The following is a 21,317-nucleotide window of genomic DNA, read 5'->3' on the forward strand; positions in this document are numbered from 1 at the left end:
TACGTTTCCTATTGTGGAAAGGAAATGGGTAATTAATTGTCATTTTTGTTACATGGCATTTCTTTAATAATGTACAGTTTTTGTCGTTTCACTCTTTACATTTCCTCTAATTATGAGTTTCGTTTTCTACATTATGCATGAGAAATGATGATATAATATCTGGAATATATAAAGACATATTATCACTTTCAATCTTTATTGATGTACTAATTATAAGTTAGTTTTTCTGGTTACACTTAGTTTTCATTTAAGAAAAAAATGTGCAACCCTAAAATATTAAGATATGGTTAAGTAATAACGAAGCTACATGGCATTGATGGGAACAGTTATAACGGAATGGAACTTCTTACTTGCATATAATGTCAATGGCTGTTATATTTCTTTTCCTCTATAATAAGAAGTTGCAATAAAATAACAACCTCAGCAAAATTTACCATAAATACTCTTGAAATCGTTTCTGTCACCGGTAAATAGTGTTTATTAGTATATCTGCATAGTATATTTGCTGGAAAAATATGCAACCTATCTGCTTGTTTGGTTTACTTGTTATTCTTGCTACCTGTTTTACCAGCGGTGCTGTAAGTTTAGAATATGTTTGTGCTTCAGGCATATTTATTTAAGCGATTTACAGTACTCAGTGTTAATGGATTGACACTTTGTTTTCAATTATTTTCACTTTCATTTGTCTTAAGACAAAATAACAATATTGTTCTTTTGTGAAATATTTAATGTATACTTAATAGAATTGGGTTGTTTGATTGTTTTGATTAAATTATTCGAATTATGTGAAATTGGAAATTAAGGAAAGTCTCTTTGTCTTTTTTACACTTAATTTAAATAAGTAAATATTTATAAAACTACTATATATTTTATGTATATTATACATTATTCTACACAAGATGAAGGCGTTTTATTATTAGATATTTTTAATTAAGCCATCAATATCAGAACAAAAAACCAGACGAATTTTCTACTTAAAATTAGATAGATCTCGTTGGCTTTATCTGGGCTTGGATACACTAATATCATTCTGCAGAAGAGTCCATTGCTGTAACCTTGATTGCAAGCTCGTTTTCTCCTATGATAGCCATGAGATATTGAAGATTTGTTGATTTCTTCTTCCTTAGTATGTAGGAGTGGAAAAACTTATAGCAATCTGTATGGTAATAATATTCAATATATTTGTAGAGCTTATGACTTATGAGCTGTTCTGTAAGAAAAACTTTATTTCACTACAATTATAACAAGAAATACATTAAAATTATTCTTCAAAATACTGCTAATAAGACAAAATATGTCCACTAGTTATAACGTAAATACTATGAACATCACCTTTACAGCAAAAACACCATAGTTGATGGATGACTTTATTATAGCCAAATGGTTTGTATTTTGTCAGTTACAGGTGACTTCGACTATTCTTTGCATTATTTCCTGAAGGAGAATATCACGCAAAATTTGTTAGTTTCTAACTCAATATTTGAAACTGATAACTAGCGATTATTTTCATTTCAGCAAATGACACATATAGCTTAATTTTTTATTATTTAATTAATATGTTGATACTAGTCGTTTTCGACTAACCTACAATTTGTATTTATCATAACTTAAATCTAGGTATATAACTAGGAGGACCCATCGGCCCTATCTGAGTCTCTGGTGAAATAATGTTTATACTTGTCACTGCTGAATTTTTTAATATATGCACCTTACTACACAACACTACACAAGATCAGATGGTTTGATTCTTTTGAGTCTGTGTCCTGTTCTGGTGGTATCCAATAGTTGTAATATTTCAATATTCGTGTGAGAATGGAGTCTTTCCTCATGCCCCCTTGCAATTCTCATGATTTCTTGACTGACTGTGGGTATCTGAAGGTCTCAGAACATACCTCTCAGGACTTTGTTCTGAAAAATTTGTATTTTATTTATGTTACTCTTTGCAGAAGATCCCCATAATTGAACTCCATATATAGGTTTCAATATTTGCTTATATAATAGCAATTTATTATGTACTGATAATTGTGATTTTCTTCCAATTAGCCAGTACATTTTCCTATATTTCAAATATGGCTTAATGACGATGTATGTTTGACGTTACTATAGAATTCAAATTGTCTGATGAGATATGGATAAAGGCAGGACCAGTTATTGTAAATCTCTCAGTATTAATCAACCGCCTTAGTATTTTCAAGTAATTTTCTTTGGGTTTCGAAGTTTAATACAACGAAATTATTGTTCTTCCTTTTATATCCCTCATTTAAGAAAGAATTTAGCACAGTTGAAAATCGAATGTTTGACAGTGTTAATGGATTAATTATCTGTAATAAACACCTTTTAATTAACCAATTATATAGCGAATTGTTTTTGAAACTCTAGTGATACCAAAAATAAAATTATATAAAATATTCGGAAAATGTCACCCAAATTCTTAAAATTCCTGTTATTTAGTACTATTTTTCTTATTTTCTGCATAATTTACATTAACTATAACAGTATTTTAGTAATGATTCGTTAAACTCCTTTGCTGTGAAATCTAAAGCAGATGATTTCAATTATTTTGAAATTAGGATATATGCTTAACGAGAGAAAAACTAACATTACTCCATCAAACAGCTGCTCAAGTGAAAGCTCCTTAGTGGAAGTTCGGTTAGTTCCATGTCGGCTTGTGACACGAACCGACAGACAATGCAATAACTTGTTCAACATTTTAAAATTCCTCTAAATAGAGAAAATACCTTGTTTTATTTATTGCGTCATTAGTTTAATGGTATGCCGAAATAGTTTAGCAAAAATACGTTTTAGAAATGTGCACGGAGCTTAGTAAAGCTCGGCGATACATGGTGCCAGCGATTGTGATACTGATGTGACGTAATACTATTTTTAACAAGCTGTTCAGAAGTTTTTAAGACATAAAATCGATCTTATCTAAATCACATTATATAGAAAACGCCAGTTCTTGGAGATTTTGTCATAACTTTAACTTTAACTGAAACTGATTAGAATATATTAATTTTATATTTAGTAAATAGTCCTTCTTACCAATGAGGGTTTATTTGGATGTTCCAAACTGAATTAAGATTTTTTTTAATTCCAAAACAAGAGCAAAGATATTAATAATGTCATACAGGGTGAACGATTTGTTTATTTCTGTGTGATAGTCTGATTAAGAGAGATACGTTTTCGTAAGGCCTCATTTGAATTTATTCACCATCTTCTCCTTCAAGATTAATTTGAAGCCTTTTAGTAGAACAAGAAGTACTTTTCCTAGCCCCCCCCAATATAATAATTATATACAAAATAAGAAAATTGTATTTTTTTATATATATTTGAAAGTCTCCTTTTACCAACTAGGGTTTTATCTGGACCTACAGTTTAACGTGGGATCTGAACCACGGTCCTCGGCATTAAGCCTGCCGACTGGCGAGTGACCAATTAGAAATCATCCCAGAAGACATCCGGTCTTACTCAGCCTGGTTACTGGCGTGACTGGAATCATTTTCCTTGTTAAATTTTGCACTCTTGCCTAGGACAATCACAAATATTAAACAATCATAAACATAAATTTACGACCATGCCCCAGTAGGATTCGAACTCGCGACTGTCGAAGGAGTAGGGGGATCGTCCTGTCACCTTGACTACTGCGTTAACCAAGCCGGCTTATTATTTTTTTAGATATGATATTTGTTAATCTGTGGAAAGTTCACTGATTTACTAATTATGAAAATACTCGATATCCAAGTGTGACCTAAACATTTTTGGTTTCACTTTTCATTTTCTAATGATATAAAATTACCCTTAATAAGTGCTTATCAATTATCGTCCAATTAAAAGTCAAGAAAATTAACCATCCTTTTTTCTCATTACGAGAAAGTTTTAAATTTCCATTTCGGCAAGAGCTTTTCGTTCTACGAATTGCCACATTCGCATATTTATAAGCAGCTTAGCGACGATTTATTTAAAACAAAAATTTTACTCGATGGAAAACCGGCGTATTTTGTTTATCTAATTGTGTCAGTGAAAATAATTTGCAATTGTATTTCAGGTAGAATTACGGCTTTCATCTGTACGTAAATTGAAACGGAATGGAAAAGAGTGTCTGAAAATAAGTGCATAGTGAAATTTAAAGTGAAACTATTAATGCATGGTTGATATCCAGGGAAAATATATGTTTAGGTAAGTGATTGAAAGGTAATATACGACTTATATATAATATTCGACAGTCAGTAAAGTAAATGTTTGTTGGAACAATGCATCAAGTGGTTTCATTCTTCTTTTATTTATTGGACGATTGAATTCATTCAAGTAACACTAATGACGAATATATATAATCTATTCAAAGTTATTTGAATAATTGCAAAAAACTTTGAATATAATGTATATTATTTTAAAGACTTTCATATTCTACATATTGTTCAAAATATCTAAAACTATAATAATTATAGGTAACGCATTTTTCATATATCATCACCGAATATTGATCAGTTTTGACATTTAAAGGTTCCTTTATAGTTGAGCTGTTATAGTTTATAATTATTTTAGAGATGGTGTCATCTTATTTGATCATTAAAAAATCTAAATTAAATTAAAAATGTTTCTATTATTGCTTTAGTCATCTTAATATTATAAGTAATTATTTATTTTAAATTGTGCATTTCTCTATATAAATTGCAATACACTGTTTTTACAAGTACGAATTACATCATCGGCAGAATTTTTTTTATTATACAATTTTGTCTTCAGCACAGAGGTTCCTTTATATGATTTTTTTTCAAACACGACTTTTCTATGCCGTACCAACCAATCTCGTTTCGCAATATACCGTTACAAGCTCATAACGCGAGATCTGGTATTTCCTGATATCAAGTTTTTTTCTTCGTCTTTCGTTACCAGAATAATGTTCTTAGAATATACCACGACCTGCATTGTTATGAGAAATTATTTTTTCAGTTCCTTTTGGAGGATTCTTTAGTTTATTTGACAAGAAACTTGGTTTTATTAACTGTCGAATAATTATATTTCGTTATTCTGTAAATAGTTCCCAAGTTAAGGTTGTCTCTTTTTAGTCGGTAGTCAACATTTTAATTGAAAATAAATTGATTATGTCATAGTTTAAGGAGTTCGTTTTATTTTATTATTTGCGTTCGAATGTTTGAATTAATTATTTTCAGTATAAATAAATTATAATTTAGTAGTTCGTGCGTATATAATATAGACACTATAGACATATGGCTATGTCCACCAATACATGAGGGGCCGAACATGGGGAATACGAGGGATTATGAACAAACTATTCTTACTCTTAATGATATATAAAAATTAGAGTGGTATTGTGTACAAAATACTGCCGCGTATTCAAAGCAATTTAATATATTATAAGGTAATAAAATTGTATTTGTTTTTGTCTTTATATAAAGTTATAATTCGATATTTTTATTATTATTAATTTAATTTTAATAAACACTTTCACATTAACTGTTCATCAACACAAAAATTCTATTAAGTATTGCTTGTCTTATATCCATTAATTTTAATATTTTTTAACATATTCGTTTAGCAATAACCAATTATCGGTCTGTTTTCGCACAAGTCGTAACTTCCCAGTCGAGCTGCGATAGTGTATCCTTTGCAATTCTTGTAATGTGTGGCCGAGTGTTGTCATGCACGCTGATGACTTTGTGTGTGTTACTCGCTATTGTTGGACTTGTTTGCATCAATAAATTGTTGGACGCATTCAATTTGCAAAGGTAATAATCTACGTAAAGAGTTTTATTTCGATTTTGCACTTACCATATGCACAATAAGACTTTTTGCAGCATAGTATGTAACACGGCACTTCCTCTTTTTTCAGTCAATTCGTGTAATGCCATTTTCCGTGCTTTTGGATCTTTCCTATCACATGTAAATGCCTGGAAACTGTTAAATCACCAACTATTGAGCTGTCTGGTAGTTTTTTAAGTAAGCTGGGTATTCGCCCAATAGGTCTTGTAATTCATTGTCCTGAGACCATTTTGGCCCTCCAGGTCATTCTTTATCATTAATATTAATAACTCTATTTTATATCATTGAAACCAAAACCAATTTGAGATATGATAGAGCAATCTAATATTTTTAGTATTCGAATTCTATAAGTATTTTAAATGATATTTGACTCAGTAATTGCTGGTGTTAGTTAAGTTTTGAATAATTTTTAACGTATAAGTGGATAAATATTATGTAACAGTCCATTCTTTCCTAGATAATAAGGAAGTTGACGGTTTTTTGTGGATATACAATGTGACGATAATTGGTCTAAAGATATTTGGTTAGGTGTTATTTACGTCACCCTATTTGAGCCTCTATGTTAATAGTAAACTCACAGATTAGGTCACGTTCAAACAAATATTGTCATTTGCTACTATTTACTATATATACAGCATTCACCATAGTTAAATGTACGTTTTTTTGATAACAAATTTATTTTATTTAGTTCTTCTGACTTTTTCGGTAGTTATCTGGTCTCATCATTTCACGAATTATTTCAAAATATTGTCTTCATTATGATATTTTTAAATAAGGCGTTGATTTTAGGCTTCCTGAATGATTTCTTCTGTTCTTAGACTGCCTGTATCTGTTTGTTGCAAGCAGATACTCTGGTTGTCAGTTTCATCAAATGATTTTAATCAGGCTTTTAAAGAAAAATTCGCCCTGTCTGCAATATTCATTGGAAGTTTACATTAAAATTAGGTTTTTTGTTACATCTTACATTAGATATGGTTACTGCAATCTTAATGTAACAATAACAGTAATGTTAAAATACAACATTTAACTCACTATACATTTTTTATTACAACTCTTAATACAAATAAATGTTAATTTTTTATATCATACGATTGAAGACGGTTAATTATGATACGCATGTAAATATTACAAGGAGACTAGTACGTTCGTCATAAAATACTGCTTTTGGAAGAACGCGACAAAACTATAGCACAGTCAGGTAATAAAATGATGAAACTGATCACTATTTTAAAGTTTTATTTCAGTCAGTCAAAATTTTAATCTAATTTTCTCCACTAATCTTAGAGAACAGTTCTAATTATTTCATATTGTTAAGTCGTTTATTATTTGAACACACATCACACAGCACGTTTTTATTTTTTGGATTAGAAGTTTCCCGCGAGGCATGATGAAAAGTTAAGTGATATTTTAAACATGCAATATCTTGAAATTACTATGATATTCACAACAGGTTTATACGTTTGACGGACAAACTGCACATAGAATATGTGCTATAGTTTTGTCGCTCAGTTCGATTGGCTTAACCTTACACCTAAAGTAAGTAGTGTTAAGTAACCTCAAGTACCTCAACCTCAAGTATAAACCTAAAGTAATGTTCGTAGAATCTAAAAGCTACAAATTAATTTTTATTAAGAGTTGTAATGGAAAATATGTAGTGTGTATAAAATTTCGTGGCGGTAAGGTTTATTTCAATTAAAAGTTATCAGTCGAGAACACGCTTATTACGAATATTTGTGCCACAAGGCGGTCTTCTATCATTTGACTATACCTTAATCAAAGACCTATTGATTTAAATGGCCCGATTAACCGACTTTGATTTTCTACCTAACCGATTTTTTTCTATTTACGAAACGCTTTGATACTCTCTCAACCTTGCAAAACGATGTGCAATCCATCATAGTGTCGAGCGAGCAGCGTCGCGTATCGCGTAACTGAAAATTAGGGCCGTTGCGCAACTATCGATAGAAATCGATAATCCAGGCCGATCACGACTCGGATCGTACTTTTTTTTTGTTTTGTCAATTTTTTTCCGTACCTTACTTGCTACACGTTGCCCAATCACAGTGGGTTTTGGCTAGTTTTCTCAAGTCGGATCTGATACGATTTTTTAACATGTTGCTTTTGTTTTTAAGGACTATATCGACGTCGGTGTCGATTGTTCGATAAGATATCGAACTGGGGTTAGTCAGGTTGTCGAGCGTGAAATTTGTAGGTTATCTTGTCTAGAGAACATGTTACATTACATTACATTACTGTCAATATTGCTGACTAGTATTTGGCAATAATGTAATTGTGTAATAATGCAATATTGTAATATATACTAATTAATAGGTTTGTCGAAACTGTATCTTGTATTTAGAATTCAACCATAATAAAACATTAATAAGAGTTTTATCTTAAAAAAACATGGTAAAACATAAATATTCTGTCATTGAGATGTATAAAACAAAAGAGTAAGATTAATCATATTAATCTTAACATGTTAATTGAAAACCAACTTTTCGATACCATTTTTGTAATACGATTTGTCCTTTGCTTCAAAATATTCTTCAGTTTCGGCGATCACATCTTCATTTTACGAAAATTTCTTCCCAGCGAGCATTCTTTTGAGTTATGAGAACGGGAAATACTAGCGGGGGCCAGATATGGAGAATACGGTGGAGGAGAAAACGGTTCGAAGCCCAATTCATGGATTTTTGCCATCATTTTCAATGACTTGTTAGACGGTGCATAGTCTTGGTGAAGCAGCACTTTCTTTTTCTTCAAATGCGGCCGTTTTTCACCCATTTAATCCTTTAAACGGCCCAATAACGCTATGTAATAGTCGCTGTTGATGGTACTACCTTTTTCAAGATAGTCAATGAAAATTATTCTATGGGTATCACAAAATACAGACGTCATAACCTTGCCAGCTGATTGTTGCATTTTCCCACGCTTTGGAGCGGGTTCATCGTATGCAGTCCACTCGGATGACTGTCGATTGGACTTCAAAGTGAAATGGTGGACGCCTGTTTCATCCATTGTTCGCATACCGATGCAAAAAATCGGATTTATTACGCTTGATCATCTTCAAACACTGCTCCCAATCATCAACTCGTCATAGTTTTTGGTCAAAAGTGAGCTCGCGCGGCACCCACTTTACAAAGAGCTTTGTCATAGCCAAATATTCGTGAATGATATGATGTACACATTCAGTTGATATATTTAGAGAGTCTGCTATTTCATTCAATTTCAATTCACGGTCATTCAAAATCATTTTGTGGATTTTTTTGTTTGTTTTCGTCGGTAACAACCTTTTTTGAGCGTCCACTGCATTCATCGTCTTCGGTGCTCATTTCACCGCATCTAAACTTAGCATTTCAATCCTTGATGGTTGATTTTCCTGGGTCAGTATCCAGAAACTCAACTGTATTTTTTCCCTTCAAAAAGCAATATTTCATCAACACGCCAAATTCCTTTTTATCCATTTTTTTCACAATAACAAAAGTTGCTTCACTCAAAATGCTATAATTCACAATCTAAGGATCCGACAACTGTCAAATTTATACACGCATCTTTTGAGGGTTAGGGCTAACTAAAAACATTTGGATCTAATTCTAGTAGCGCCATCTATGTGTCCGGCCGGGGATTTTTCAATTGACCTGTTATTTTATTATCATTATTATTGTTCCACACTTTTAAGTTACTATGAACATCAATATTTTGTAAATTTTAGGTTAAAACATCTTGTTTCTAGTACACTTCGTTATTTTTCTCCATTTTTATTGTTAATTGGATTTATTTGAAGGTATATTATTTTTCATTATACTTTTAACATTGTGGTGCTTTTGTAAGTTTAAATTTCTTATTTCAAATATACAACTCTTAATTTTGGTCTTTATTTCCTTTATTGTTTAATATTTTAATTCATATATGTCTAATTTTCCCATTCTTTTTACAATTCAGTTGTTAAAATTATTGCATAGTAGATATTCATATTTTTACAGCAGATCCTACATTTTTGTTATTTTGATTTGCACTGCTGCAATGTACTGTGCTGTATCGATACAGACACTGTCGTATTTGTTAATTTGTATGTGAAACCAGCTCTATGCATCAGTAATGTAGTAGACTTTATAATTTAAAAATAATTCATTGAAATAATAACTTTTTTTGTACTTTATATTACTTAGTATATTACTTGCATCAATATACAAGCAGAACTAGTGTGAGGTATATACATGAGTATGCATATCCCAAATTAAAATTAAATTGGACTACTTAAGCTAAGGTTAAGATTAAACACGTATACACTATAGACATTCATGTGGTTTGGTTCGCTTCAATCTCTAGATTTTCTGCATGTCGTTCTGTAGCTGTGTTGCTACTAGATTGCTTTGATTTAGTAACATTATTTCAAGATTTAATGGTAAATCCTGGATAACTTGGTAAATCCGTTCAAAGGTCATCATGTAGTTCTGATGTAGTGTTGATTACGTATCAATATGCATTGCTAATTAATCGAAAACTTTGTTTTGGAATCATTGGATTTCTGGTTGGTTTAACAGTTATCTAACCCCATAAGTCCTAATAGTCTTTATGATTTGATTCTTTCGATAAACCAGTAGAGTTCCTCGATTTTGTGTCTGATCAGTGAATATACTGTATAAGAAATACAGTACGTCCGTACAAGTAGTCGCTTTCTTGAAAGATATTTGAATTACCATCGATGTTGCATCAGCAAATCAGCAAAATAAGTAGAGAGAATGTTGTGAATTAATAAAGTGTTGTATGAAAACAGAACATTATGGAATCCTTGTAGTTGCTATAGAGAAACTCTACAGCAACTATAGAAAACTAAATCAACTTTCAAAAAATAAGAAATGATTGCTAGAGTTTCGCACATTCAATATACATTTCTCAAATCGAGACGACTACAAAATGTTTCCAGTACATTTAAAATTTAATATTGTTCTTGACGTACACATATCTGGGTGTTGGTTATGAAGTTTGAAAATATTTTTCCACTCTTCTATGAAGTAACCTTGATTTTAGTTTTCTTTTAGTCACCGTTATTGCAAGAAATAAATGTTTTTGATCAGTGATTGATTCTCATTGCTCAGGTGTCTGTGAACCATTGGGATTTGACTGTAATCAAGTGGATGATGTGGTATAGGTCTTAATGTGTTTCGGCCTTTCTCTGTCATTCATTGCGAATTTATCAAATTCGTTGGAAATTTTGTCCTGTTATCTGGAAATGTTTTCAATTTTCCTAAGTAGTATTTGTTTGTATATTATTTACTGATGATGTAGAATAGAATTTACTGAGATGTAGAAAATTTATGGTCTGTAATGGAATTCAGACATTGTGAGAATGATAAGAAAGCATTGGGGCTAGAGCTGGGCAATAATGTACATAATTATTCAATTTAAATCTTGAATTTACCTTTAAATTTAATTCACCATCAACGAACTATGTGCAAACAGTTCTATTTCAACACTGACAAAGAACAATTAAGACGATGTATAATGATGTTGGCGATCAAATATAATGAGAAACTGTTAAATTATGTTTTTATTTTTGTATTGTTTCATGTTACTCAATAACCTCACACGAGGGACATAATTTATGGGCGCGTATAAACAGGATATCCAAGACTTGTTAGAATATAACCGCAGCGAATCTGATTGTGGATTAGAATGCTAAACAATTGCAAGAAAAGAGATATCTTTCCGCAAAGTAGCAATTTATCGCGGAGGGCCGTCTCTGTTTTCCTCGTCGTCTTTGGGGGTAATTCATTACTATTTAAATTTATTACATCGGCGTAGGAATTGAAGTTGCGAATCTCGGGCCGCGTTGATTGGAGAATGGCATAAATATAAATTGGACCGAGTCCCTAGCGGCGGCATCCTGCCGCAAGAATGTCTAGGTAGACCTTTGTTTGCTGGTGCAACGAAAAATGGCTAGCTGGAGATAATTAAAATGTACAAAAACGACCTCAAATTGCGTTCAGATTGTTTCTGAAAAATGAAAATTCATACATTAATAATCTAATTTTAGTATATCGACTATTTTTCCATTATTTAAGTATCTTCATAAGAAATATTTTTAGTATAAAAATTTAAAAAATAAATAGGGAACTCAAAAAATAATAAAATAATGAAACTTTATTAAAGTATTTATTAATTAATATATAATTAATTATTATATTATAATTATATTATTATATTAATAATATATATTAAATTTAATTTTATTACTTTTATGAAGTATTTAAAATAAAATATGTACATAATAATCGTTGCAATAACTAAATAAAAATAAACAAAAACCTTATTTTAACCTATCTACTACACTTATCTTATATTCTACTACGTATATATATATATATATATATATATATATATATATATATATATACATCGCAGTGTCTAATGAATAGATTTTTACAGTTTTAGGAAGATATTACGAAAGTGCTATCACTTTAGAAGTTAATTTTATCGTATTTTTGTATAATATATTGATAACTATAATATCTAAGGTTTTAGAGAAATTATACATTAAGAGGCTCAGAGTAATTACAAAAGAATGAAATACTATTCCATAGCACGAATTGAGTTACAAAGTCCGTAACAAACATGGGAAAATAGAGCGGGTTTTCGGATTTGTCATTCAAATAAATAAAAGCTTAAACGAAAAAATTGATCGCTCGGCTACATTCCTCGATATATCTTAAGCTTTTGATACATTGTGGTACACTCGACTTAAATTGATAAATTGAAAAATCTCCTGCCCCATTTACACTTTCAGCTACTACAGTCATATCTCACAGACATGCATTTCATTTTCAATCAGTTATAAACATTGGTATATCCCCTGTATATAGACGTATTGAAATCAAACACCAGTACTAACATATGCTGACGATATGGCGATTTTGTTATCTCACAAGAACCCAATATCAGCAACAAGGAGTCTCCAACTTCATCCCAACAAAATTAATTTGCTTTTGAAAACATATCGTATCAAGAGGAATGGGACCATCTATCTCTTCGATACCACGCATCTTAGCCCCCAAAAGGATATTGTATCGTAGGAATGTTCGTCTGGTCGGTCGGTCGAAATGTGTGGCTGTCGATGCGATTGTTTGTCTGGACACTCACTACTATTTTTGGAACGAATTTGCACGATAACTAAAAACACTGGTTGAAGAAATACTTGTTTATTTCGTTATTGAATGATACATCTGGTCGATGGGAGAATGGACAGGATATTAGGTTCGTAGAGGATGTACGGTAGCGCTGTGGAAGTGGTACTGTTACAAGAGGGTGGAGAAAAGAAAACGGAGCGAGATGTCGTCGTAGTAGTCTTTTATAGCCGGGAACCGCATGATACCGCATGGTAATTTTGTTTAGACATATTTATTCTTCCAACATCGTCAAATTACTAATACAACCAAGATATAAATTATTAGTACGAATTATATAACATTTTTCTCGGATTTCGACTAAACCGCAGACCACAATCGAAAACCAAATTATGTAAATAGCGATTTACCGGAAATTCCTGAAATTCACACCGACGAAATGCTCATTTACCGCCTCGTATTTCGATATTCGGATACGTGGGTGCACGAATAAAATTCCGACTTTACTACATAAACAAATAAAACTAGTTGTTTAAATAAATAACTAAGAGTGTTCTCAGAAAAGCGATATTGAGAAACAGTTGGGGATTATCAATATGTTTTTGAAATGTTATAAAAGAATTTTGTTTGTTTTTTATCAATATTATTTGAGATGAATGGTATGTGTTGGGCTGCTTCGGGTTTTGATGCAAATACGGAAGGAAATACATTAAAAATATATATTAGAAATTATATTAAGTTGGTCAAAGAACAGTCAGCCAACTATTGACCACAAATTATCGGTCAGATTTATACTTTTAGCAAGAAAATACTGGTGTTCTCATTGCTGGTGACACTGACGATTAAATACATTTCGTTATGTAAAAAAATGGATTAACAGTTATTTTAAGTAATCTAAAATAGATTTGATGGCATATAACATGACAGAACGTCAATTATATGCTACCGATATGAAGCATTGGTAAAAGCAAAGCGCAGCCAACGAAGAAATACACAATGATCTCTAAATCAAATGGATTTATAAAATTATCGAAAATTTAGCCTTGATATAATATGAAATCACACCAACGTGGAAACGATACAACTGTAGGACAGCATTAGACAGGAAATCCAAAAATTGAAAGAATTGAAATACTTGTTTATTCGTTATGTTTCCAAGTATGTTTTCATCGATTTTGTGGTCGGACATGTGGTCGAACGCTGTCATGTTCCAGAATAACATTGTTGTGTCTTTACTTGTATTCCGATCGTTCTTCCCGTAGTGGTAGATTCAAAATCATCGACTGTACTCCATAGCGATCTCCATTAATGGTTTGATCGAGTAATGCCTTCAAATCCTCGTCTCGAAGTTTATCTGCCTGTCCAGGTCCGTCTTTGTCTTCGGTGTCCATATCGCCACTTTCGAAATATCAAAGCAAGTATTCACTTGCTGAAATCGATGAAGTGTGCTTGCCATAAGGTTCATTCATTCGGTGACCATACTCAGCCAAGAGTAAAAAATTCTACAAATGCGAATTACTCGGTACAAAAGCCAACATTCATAAAGTTTTATTCAATCACTGTCACTTTCAGAATCACTACTCAAATGAATAATTAAGCTGTTTATTTCTTTTTAATGTGTCTGATCGAGCTCATCCAAACCGAAGGTGTTATTGTCGACAGTGCTTGTTTCCATAAATCCAGACAGTTCTGGGTTGAATATTCTTCTCAGCCTGAATGTCTATTGTAATAATTCTTTGCATTACCCCATATCAACCCAATTGGATTAAATATGCAGTGATAGGCAGGAAGGCGTGATACTCAGTGGCCATTACATTCAACAATCTGATCTACTATGTATCTTTTCTCAGGCTAATTTCTAAAAAAGTTAATTACATAAAATTCAATTAAATATTTCATAAATATTTACCGAGTAACAATTTGAGATAGTTCATTCTTTAACATGATTTCTGCAAAACTTATTTTATGTACTTAAGCCATTCCTTAATTACAGCCTTTGTTGATGCACTTCTTGGGATCTTCTCCATCAATGTACTATGATATGGTGAATTGTCCATACCAATAACTGATGGATCCTCCAAGTAGTTGGTAGTCTAACGCTTAGACCTAGAGGAAAACACTAATTTTGCACCAGGAATAAAATCATTCCGGTTTCCAGCATGAAGAACTATATGTCTGTAATGAATTATTAATAGAAGTTATGACTAATAAAACCTAATGGATAGTTATTCCAACGTTTACCTTTTTCCATCAACTTGTTGTTGTCTTTACACTATATTTAACATTACCTTACCATGAGTGACTCAATGTACCATTCTAAAATATCCACGTCTCATCTAAATATACAAATTGATATAGTTCCTCCTTTATTTCGTTATGTTTTTATAAATTCTATCCTTTTAACAGCAATGTCTGGAATTTCCATTAAACGCCTGCGTGATCCTTACACCATTTAAATCATATATTACTTAATATATATCTCCATATCTATATCCCCCAAATAGCTGCATATCTATCAGCTTTTTATGGATACTTTCCAGACAAAGGATTTTCTCTGAAATAATTGTATTAAATTATGTTTCGATTGAAAAAAACTACTTCCTGTTTTTATACATTTCGTTTATTTGATCTCTGATACAGCTAATATCAGGTTGATCTTGATTCGCATGAAGACGGTTTCTTTTTAGTGGATTTAAGGTTATATTGTTTTTTATTTTTGAGATATTTTAGTGACCATGTCTATACTAATTCAGTGCAGCTGCAATACGTCAAAAATGTTTTGAATAAAAGTTGCCGCGATTTGAAATATATTAAAACAACGTTTGTTTTAACTTTGCTTGTCCCACTGTACACAACTTTCAACAGGCACATATTGATGACATGGGTTCACTTCTGTTTTATAATTAATAGACTTTGGTATGATATATCATAAACGTGTATATTAATAATGATCATTAATAATCATTAATAAATATGATAATACGTATACGTTCATATCAGATACTGTTCCGTAAAAAAAAAAATATTTGCCAATCATATATATAATTTTTTTTAAAATATTCGAGCGCATTCGCCAAAACAGCGTTAACAATATGACATTACGAAAACAAACACCTCAAACGACTACTCGACGAACTATATCGTTGGCGGTGTTCGCTTAACCTAAAAAGTAGCACGGGTTTGGAGCTGGTTTCGGTAGTGCAAACACGGTTCGAACGCCTGGCTGATCGCGCTCCTAGATACGACCTAACTAACTGAAAAAAGCGTCACTTCCCATTCCGGATGCTCTCTCGAAGTCACTTCCTTTTTTTTAACTGATTCCGGGTTTGCAACAGAACTGTTTGTTTTAGACAGAAACGACGCCTGATTAACAAAAATTAATTTCAACCGTAACATTGTTATTTTTAAAGTCATATGTAATGGAACAAATATTAATCTTGCAAAATGCAATTTGTATCATCCTGATTTATTTAATTCTAACACTCATTTCCTGGCTCCTATTACTTTCGATTGCTATAGCTAAATACTTTGTTATTAAATGTATTTACTGGTTCTAATTCTGCCTATTTCATTCATCTGTTGGGTAGATTTTTTACACTATTTATCTTTTATTAAATATATAGTATTGTATTCTTCTTTCACTCCGAAATCCGTTTTGAAATTCTGTTAGCAACTTATCTACTATCGATTTTAGACGATTTTCTATAATTTGCTGGTGTATCTTCATGCCTGTATACAACAGTAATCCCTCTATGGTTATTACAACCTCTCCTATCTCCTATTTTATTTATCTCTTTCTATACTCTGTGTAAATTTCCTGCTGGTGTCAAAATTTGGCGATGTCTACGTGTTGATGGTGGATCAAAATATTTGCAAAAGTCAGCACAGTTCCCTTCTTTTCTTTTAATGATCCCAAATACTTAGACACTTATATTTACCTTATCTAGACACCACTTCAAACTAAAGAAACTTTTCCTGATTATGAGCTACTAAAATCTTATCTGATAGATCGTCATTTTACTGAAAAACAAGGCGGTGAACGTATCGAATTACATGCAATATAATCAGGAGTTCCATAAGGTAGTGTACTGGGTCCAGTAATATATCTTCTGTACAAAGGCGATCTATCTTCAACAAAAATAACCACTGTGGCAACATACGCAGACGATCCACAGTCTTAGCCTCTCATGAAGATCCAGCCAAAGCATCAATTAACATACAAATACACTTAAATTAAAAAAATAAATGTGGCTGAAAAGATGCCGTATACCAACGAGACAAAATACAGTCTATATGATTATATTTCTTCCAGTCTATGTCAATAATTGTCAACTCCGGCAAGCAGAAAATTCTAAATATTTTGGTGTGCACCTAAATCGACGCATAACTTGGAAAAAGTACATAATCGCGAAACGTTAACAACTTGGACTTATATTGTATAAATCTATATTCAAACCTACTTGGGCATATGGAGTCCAACTATGGGGGACCACTAGCAAGTCTATATACATCATACAACGATTCCAAAATAAAGTGTTGCGTGCCACTGTCGATGCTCGTTACTATATTTCAAATGAAGTGATACAACGCGATATTCCTCTAGAACCAATAACGAGTGTAATGCAACGTGTTTGTGGTGTGAAGTACTTCGAAAGAGTGTCAGTGAATCCCGCTGTACTCGCTAATCTGCTAAATCTGCAAAGTAACAGTGAAGTGCGTAGACTAAAACGTCTAACACCATCCGATCTGATTATTGTATATATATAGACTATACATAAGCTTTAGAATAACACTAATTAATTAAAATAGTATTTTATACAGGATATCACTTAATGAAGTGATTTTCTACATGTCATGCGTATATAATATAAACAAGTTTAATTAAAAAAATCTAGGCAATCTAGGCTGTCAGCTATAGTGTTTTTATTAATTTAATTTTAAGCTATGGGACTATATATAGTGAGATATTCTCAAAGCTCCAATATTAACGTGGACGAACAATGTACACTAGATTCGTAGTGGAAAATATTCGAGTTTAGGCATTAGACCCAATCGTTCAGTAAAGTACTTTTGATGGAATATGTTAGGAATTAGTTCTGCTTCAATAAAATCATTAAAATATGGTAAGACCGTTGGAGTCGACCAAATGGTGACAAGATTGGTAGGAAAACAATGAGCTTTCAAAGAGCTGAGAAGAGAAACTAAAGAGATTTTGAAATTTCGCTGTCTGCCACTTTATGGAGTAGATATAGAAAATATGCGGTTGTCCTTTTTATTAATTGTCACTGTGTTTTCAACTGCATGCACTGGCTCTCACTTTGACTGATGTGTGAAACTCATTTAAAATCACTGACCAATCTGATGTTCGCTGATAATAAAGCTGTATTCGCTGATAAATATATTGAAGCTTCTAACATTCTTCATGATATAGCAGGCACTCCAGAGTCATATGGCATTCGAATGAAAGATAAAAAATCAAAGTATTTATGGGCGTATCACTTCTCATTTCAAATCCCAAAAGGATTCAATAATGCAGAGAGCACGAGCTATGAGTTTATGATAATTATGATGATGATCATGCTACTCCACTGGTGCGGTAACCAAATACCTAAAACCACCACTGTCAGTAGAGTTACTTGGGTTTATTTGGTTGATAGAAGATCCATAATTATAATTGAATATTCCATATAAAGACCATTTCAGACCACAATTCCATTCCAGAGTAAAGAAATGAAGGAATCTTTCACACAATTTGAGGGAAATTTCTTATGTAGAGGTTATTTCTGAATTTTATATCAAAAGTGCTACTATTTTTTATCAGAATAGCATAAGTAATGTTTATTTTGCGTAACATAAAATTGAAAATGTTTAATCAACATCCGTTTTCATTAATTAGTAGTTAAAAGCTTTTTAAATGTCTTTTAAATATCAATTAATAATTATCGTCTTCACTTCAACATCCACTCAGTATTATCCAAATATATTAGTTAAATTATCCGTGTTAAATTACATAATACAAGATCATTACCAGTTTCAGAACGATTTCCATTACTAATCTGTGTTAAGTAACATTTGAATAAAAATTCGCGTGAAATATTATCTCACTTTGCCTCTTAACGGACAAGAAAAACATATGTATGTTTTAGTCCTGTTTTAATTACTGTAATAAATATCAATTTCTTTAACGAAATTTCTGTCAACAACAGATGGTCTTGTAGAGTCCCACAGCGGCAGCTCTTGACACTGATAATTAAACATTCACCATGTCATATATTTCTGAGTAACTGTAACCATACTGAGTGTGTATTGAGGACAGGCTATAAAAACCGCATATGATTCGATCTTCGTAAAAATAAAGAGTACGCGGATGATCATAAAATACTTAAAGTTAAGCCATAAAAACTTAAAAAGGTTAAAATATAACATAAAGTTTTATTATACTAAAATTTGGCAAATCACTCGTTTAGTATACGAGTGTTAATCCTCGTGTTTCGAAAATAAAGAGTTTTAGTTAAAAATGCAAACTACCCTTGAATCAATTGAATTATTAGTAATTATTCAAGAAGTATGAATATGAGAAAATTTTGAAATTGGCGTTTACAGATTTCACTCTGTCATCTATGATTTATAAGCAATTCCTAACAAAGGGTGCTATTAGCTCTGAAAATGCGGTATTTCTAGTGAAGAGGAGGGTAAAATAGGTCAACGAAATTCTCTATCTTATGAAGCCTGTATAAAACATTGTCCACCATAAGAGAAAATCTCACCATATTTACAGCGAGGAGTTCCAGGACCATTTCTATATCTGCTTATACTCCTGATATCTAACAACAAAAGAAACAGTACTTGGAATATTTGCTGATGACAGTTATAATGGCAAAAGACCTATCTCTGTCTAAGACTATAGAAAAAGTACAACTAGCGGTTAACAAGATCTACAAATGGACTAGAGACTGGAAAATACAGCTCAATAGCTCCAAATATGTCCATGTTCATTTTACGTTGCGGCAAATTGTCAAAAACTTAGTTATATCACTTGACGGATGACCGATTCCTCAAGCAAAATCAGCTAAATACCTCGGAATATATCTCGACCATAGATTAAACTGGAAACATCATCTGAGACAAAAAGCAAAGCAAATTAAACTCAAAGTTAAGCAACTGTAGTGGTTAGTCGGAAGATACTCTCAATTTAAATCAAAGATATTGGTTTATCAGTCTTTCCTAAAGCTTATTTGGATCAATGGGGTTGCACTAAAACATCAAACCAACTAGTGATCCATCACACCCAACAGAAAGTTCTACGATTAATTACCAATGCTTATCGCTGCGTAACCAACGAAGAGCTGCACCACGGTCTTGGAATCAAATGGATACACGAAGTGATCCAAGATTTCGCCTTAAACCGTGAAATAAGATTGCTAAATCACAGCAGCGTAGAAGCAATACAGCTACTGGACAACATGCAAGAAATAAGAAGATTGAAGCGAACCAAACCACACGAACTAGTTTAGTGTATAAGTGTATTTTTAAGTTTAGCTTAAGTAGATTAGTTTTATTCTAGTTTGGAAAATATATAGTGATGTATTAATCCCGTATATGCCTTGCTTGTGTAGGAATGTTCTTCGGGTCGGTCAGTCGGTCGAAATGTGTGGCTGCCGCTGCGATTATTTGTCAGAATGCTCACTACTATTTTTGGAAGGAATTTATATGAGAACTGAAAACACTGGTTGAAGAAATACTGTTTATTTTAATATTAAATTATACATGTGTCCACGGGAGAATGGACAGGATATTAGGTTAGGTAGAGGAAGTACGGTAGCGCTGTGGAAGTGGTACTATTACAAGGGGATGGAGAAAAGAAAAGAGAGCGAGGCGTCGTCGTGATGGTCTTTTATAGCTTGGAGCTGCATGGTACCAATCCACCGGCGTTGCCAACCTTTGTACTTGTTGTTGGTGAATTCGTGGTGGCCTAAAAGGTCGTGGCGGTCGCCACACTTGTATATTAATGCAAATACTAATTCGTGAACTAAGATTATACTAAGCATATGGACTTGGATCAATGCCATCATATGTAAATGTTTGGAAGTAGTTTAATCATCAAGAGCTAAATTGTCTGGAAGTTATTTGAGAACTAGAAATGGGTTTTGTTCAATTAGTATTGCAATTTGTTGTCTTCGCATCATCAATTGTTGTAATAAGTCATGGTAGTTTTTTAAAGTAAGTAGTTTCGTAGTAAATTTCAACAGCAGAACGTCATATTGAATGTCGAAAATACAGTTATATTGGATAACTCAAAAGAGATGTCAAAAAGATGAGGTTAGATTGCTTAACATTTATAATTTACATAATCTCCAATAAATATCGCTAACAAAAAGGCAAGCACTTACTACTGATATTTTAATATTT

The 21,317-nt window shown here is 32.2% G+C and overlaps 1 protein-coding gene across 7 annotated transcripts in view; it reads left to right on the plus strand.

Annotated features, from left to right (window-relative positions):
- Positions 1-21,317, plus strand: part of DIP2 (disco-interacting protein 2) — a 437,652-nt gene that overhangs the window by 16,782 nt on the left and 399,553 nt on the right. For all 7 annotated transcript variants that reach the window (XM_076406731.1, XM_076406732.1, XM_076406733.1 and 4 more), the window contains exon 2: positions 4,046-4,176. The gene's annotated coding sequence lies outside the window, so the exon portion shown is untranslated. The remainder of the gene's footprint in view (positions 1-4,045; positions 4,177-21,317) is intronic.

This window comes from Rhynchophorus ferrugineus, unplaced genomic scaffold, assembly GCF_030347505.1.
Source record: "Rhynchophorus ferrugineus isolate W39M unplaced genomic scaffold, kcgeb_rfMv2 rfM6, whole genome shotgun sequence".
Taxonomy (NCBI): domain Eukaryota; kingdom Metazoa; phylum Arthropoda; class Insecta; order Coleoptera; family Curculionidae; genus Rhynchophorus; species Rhynchophorus ferrugineus.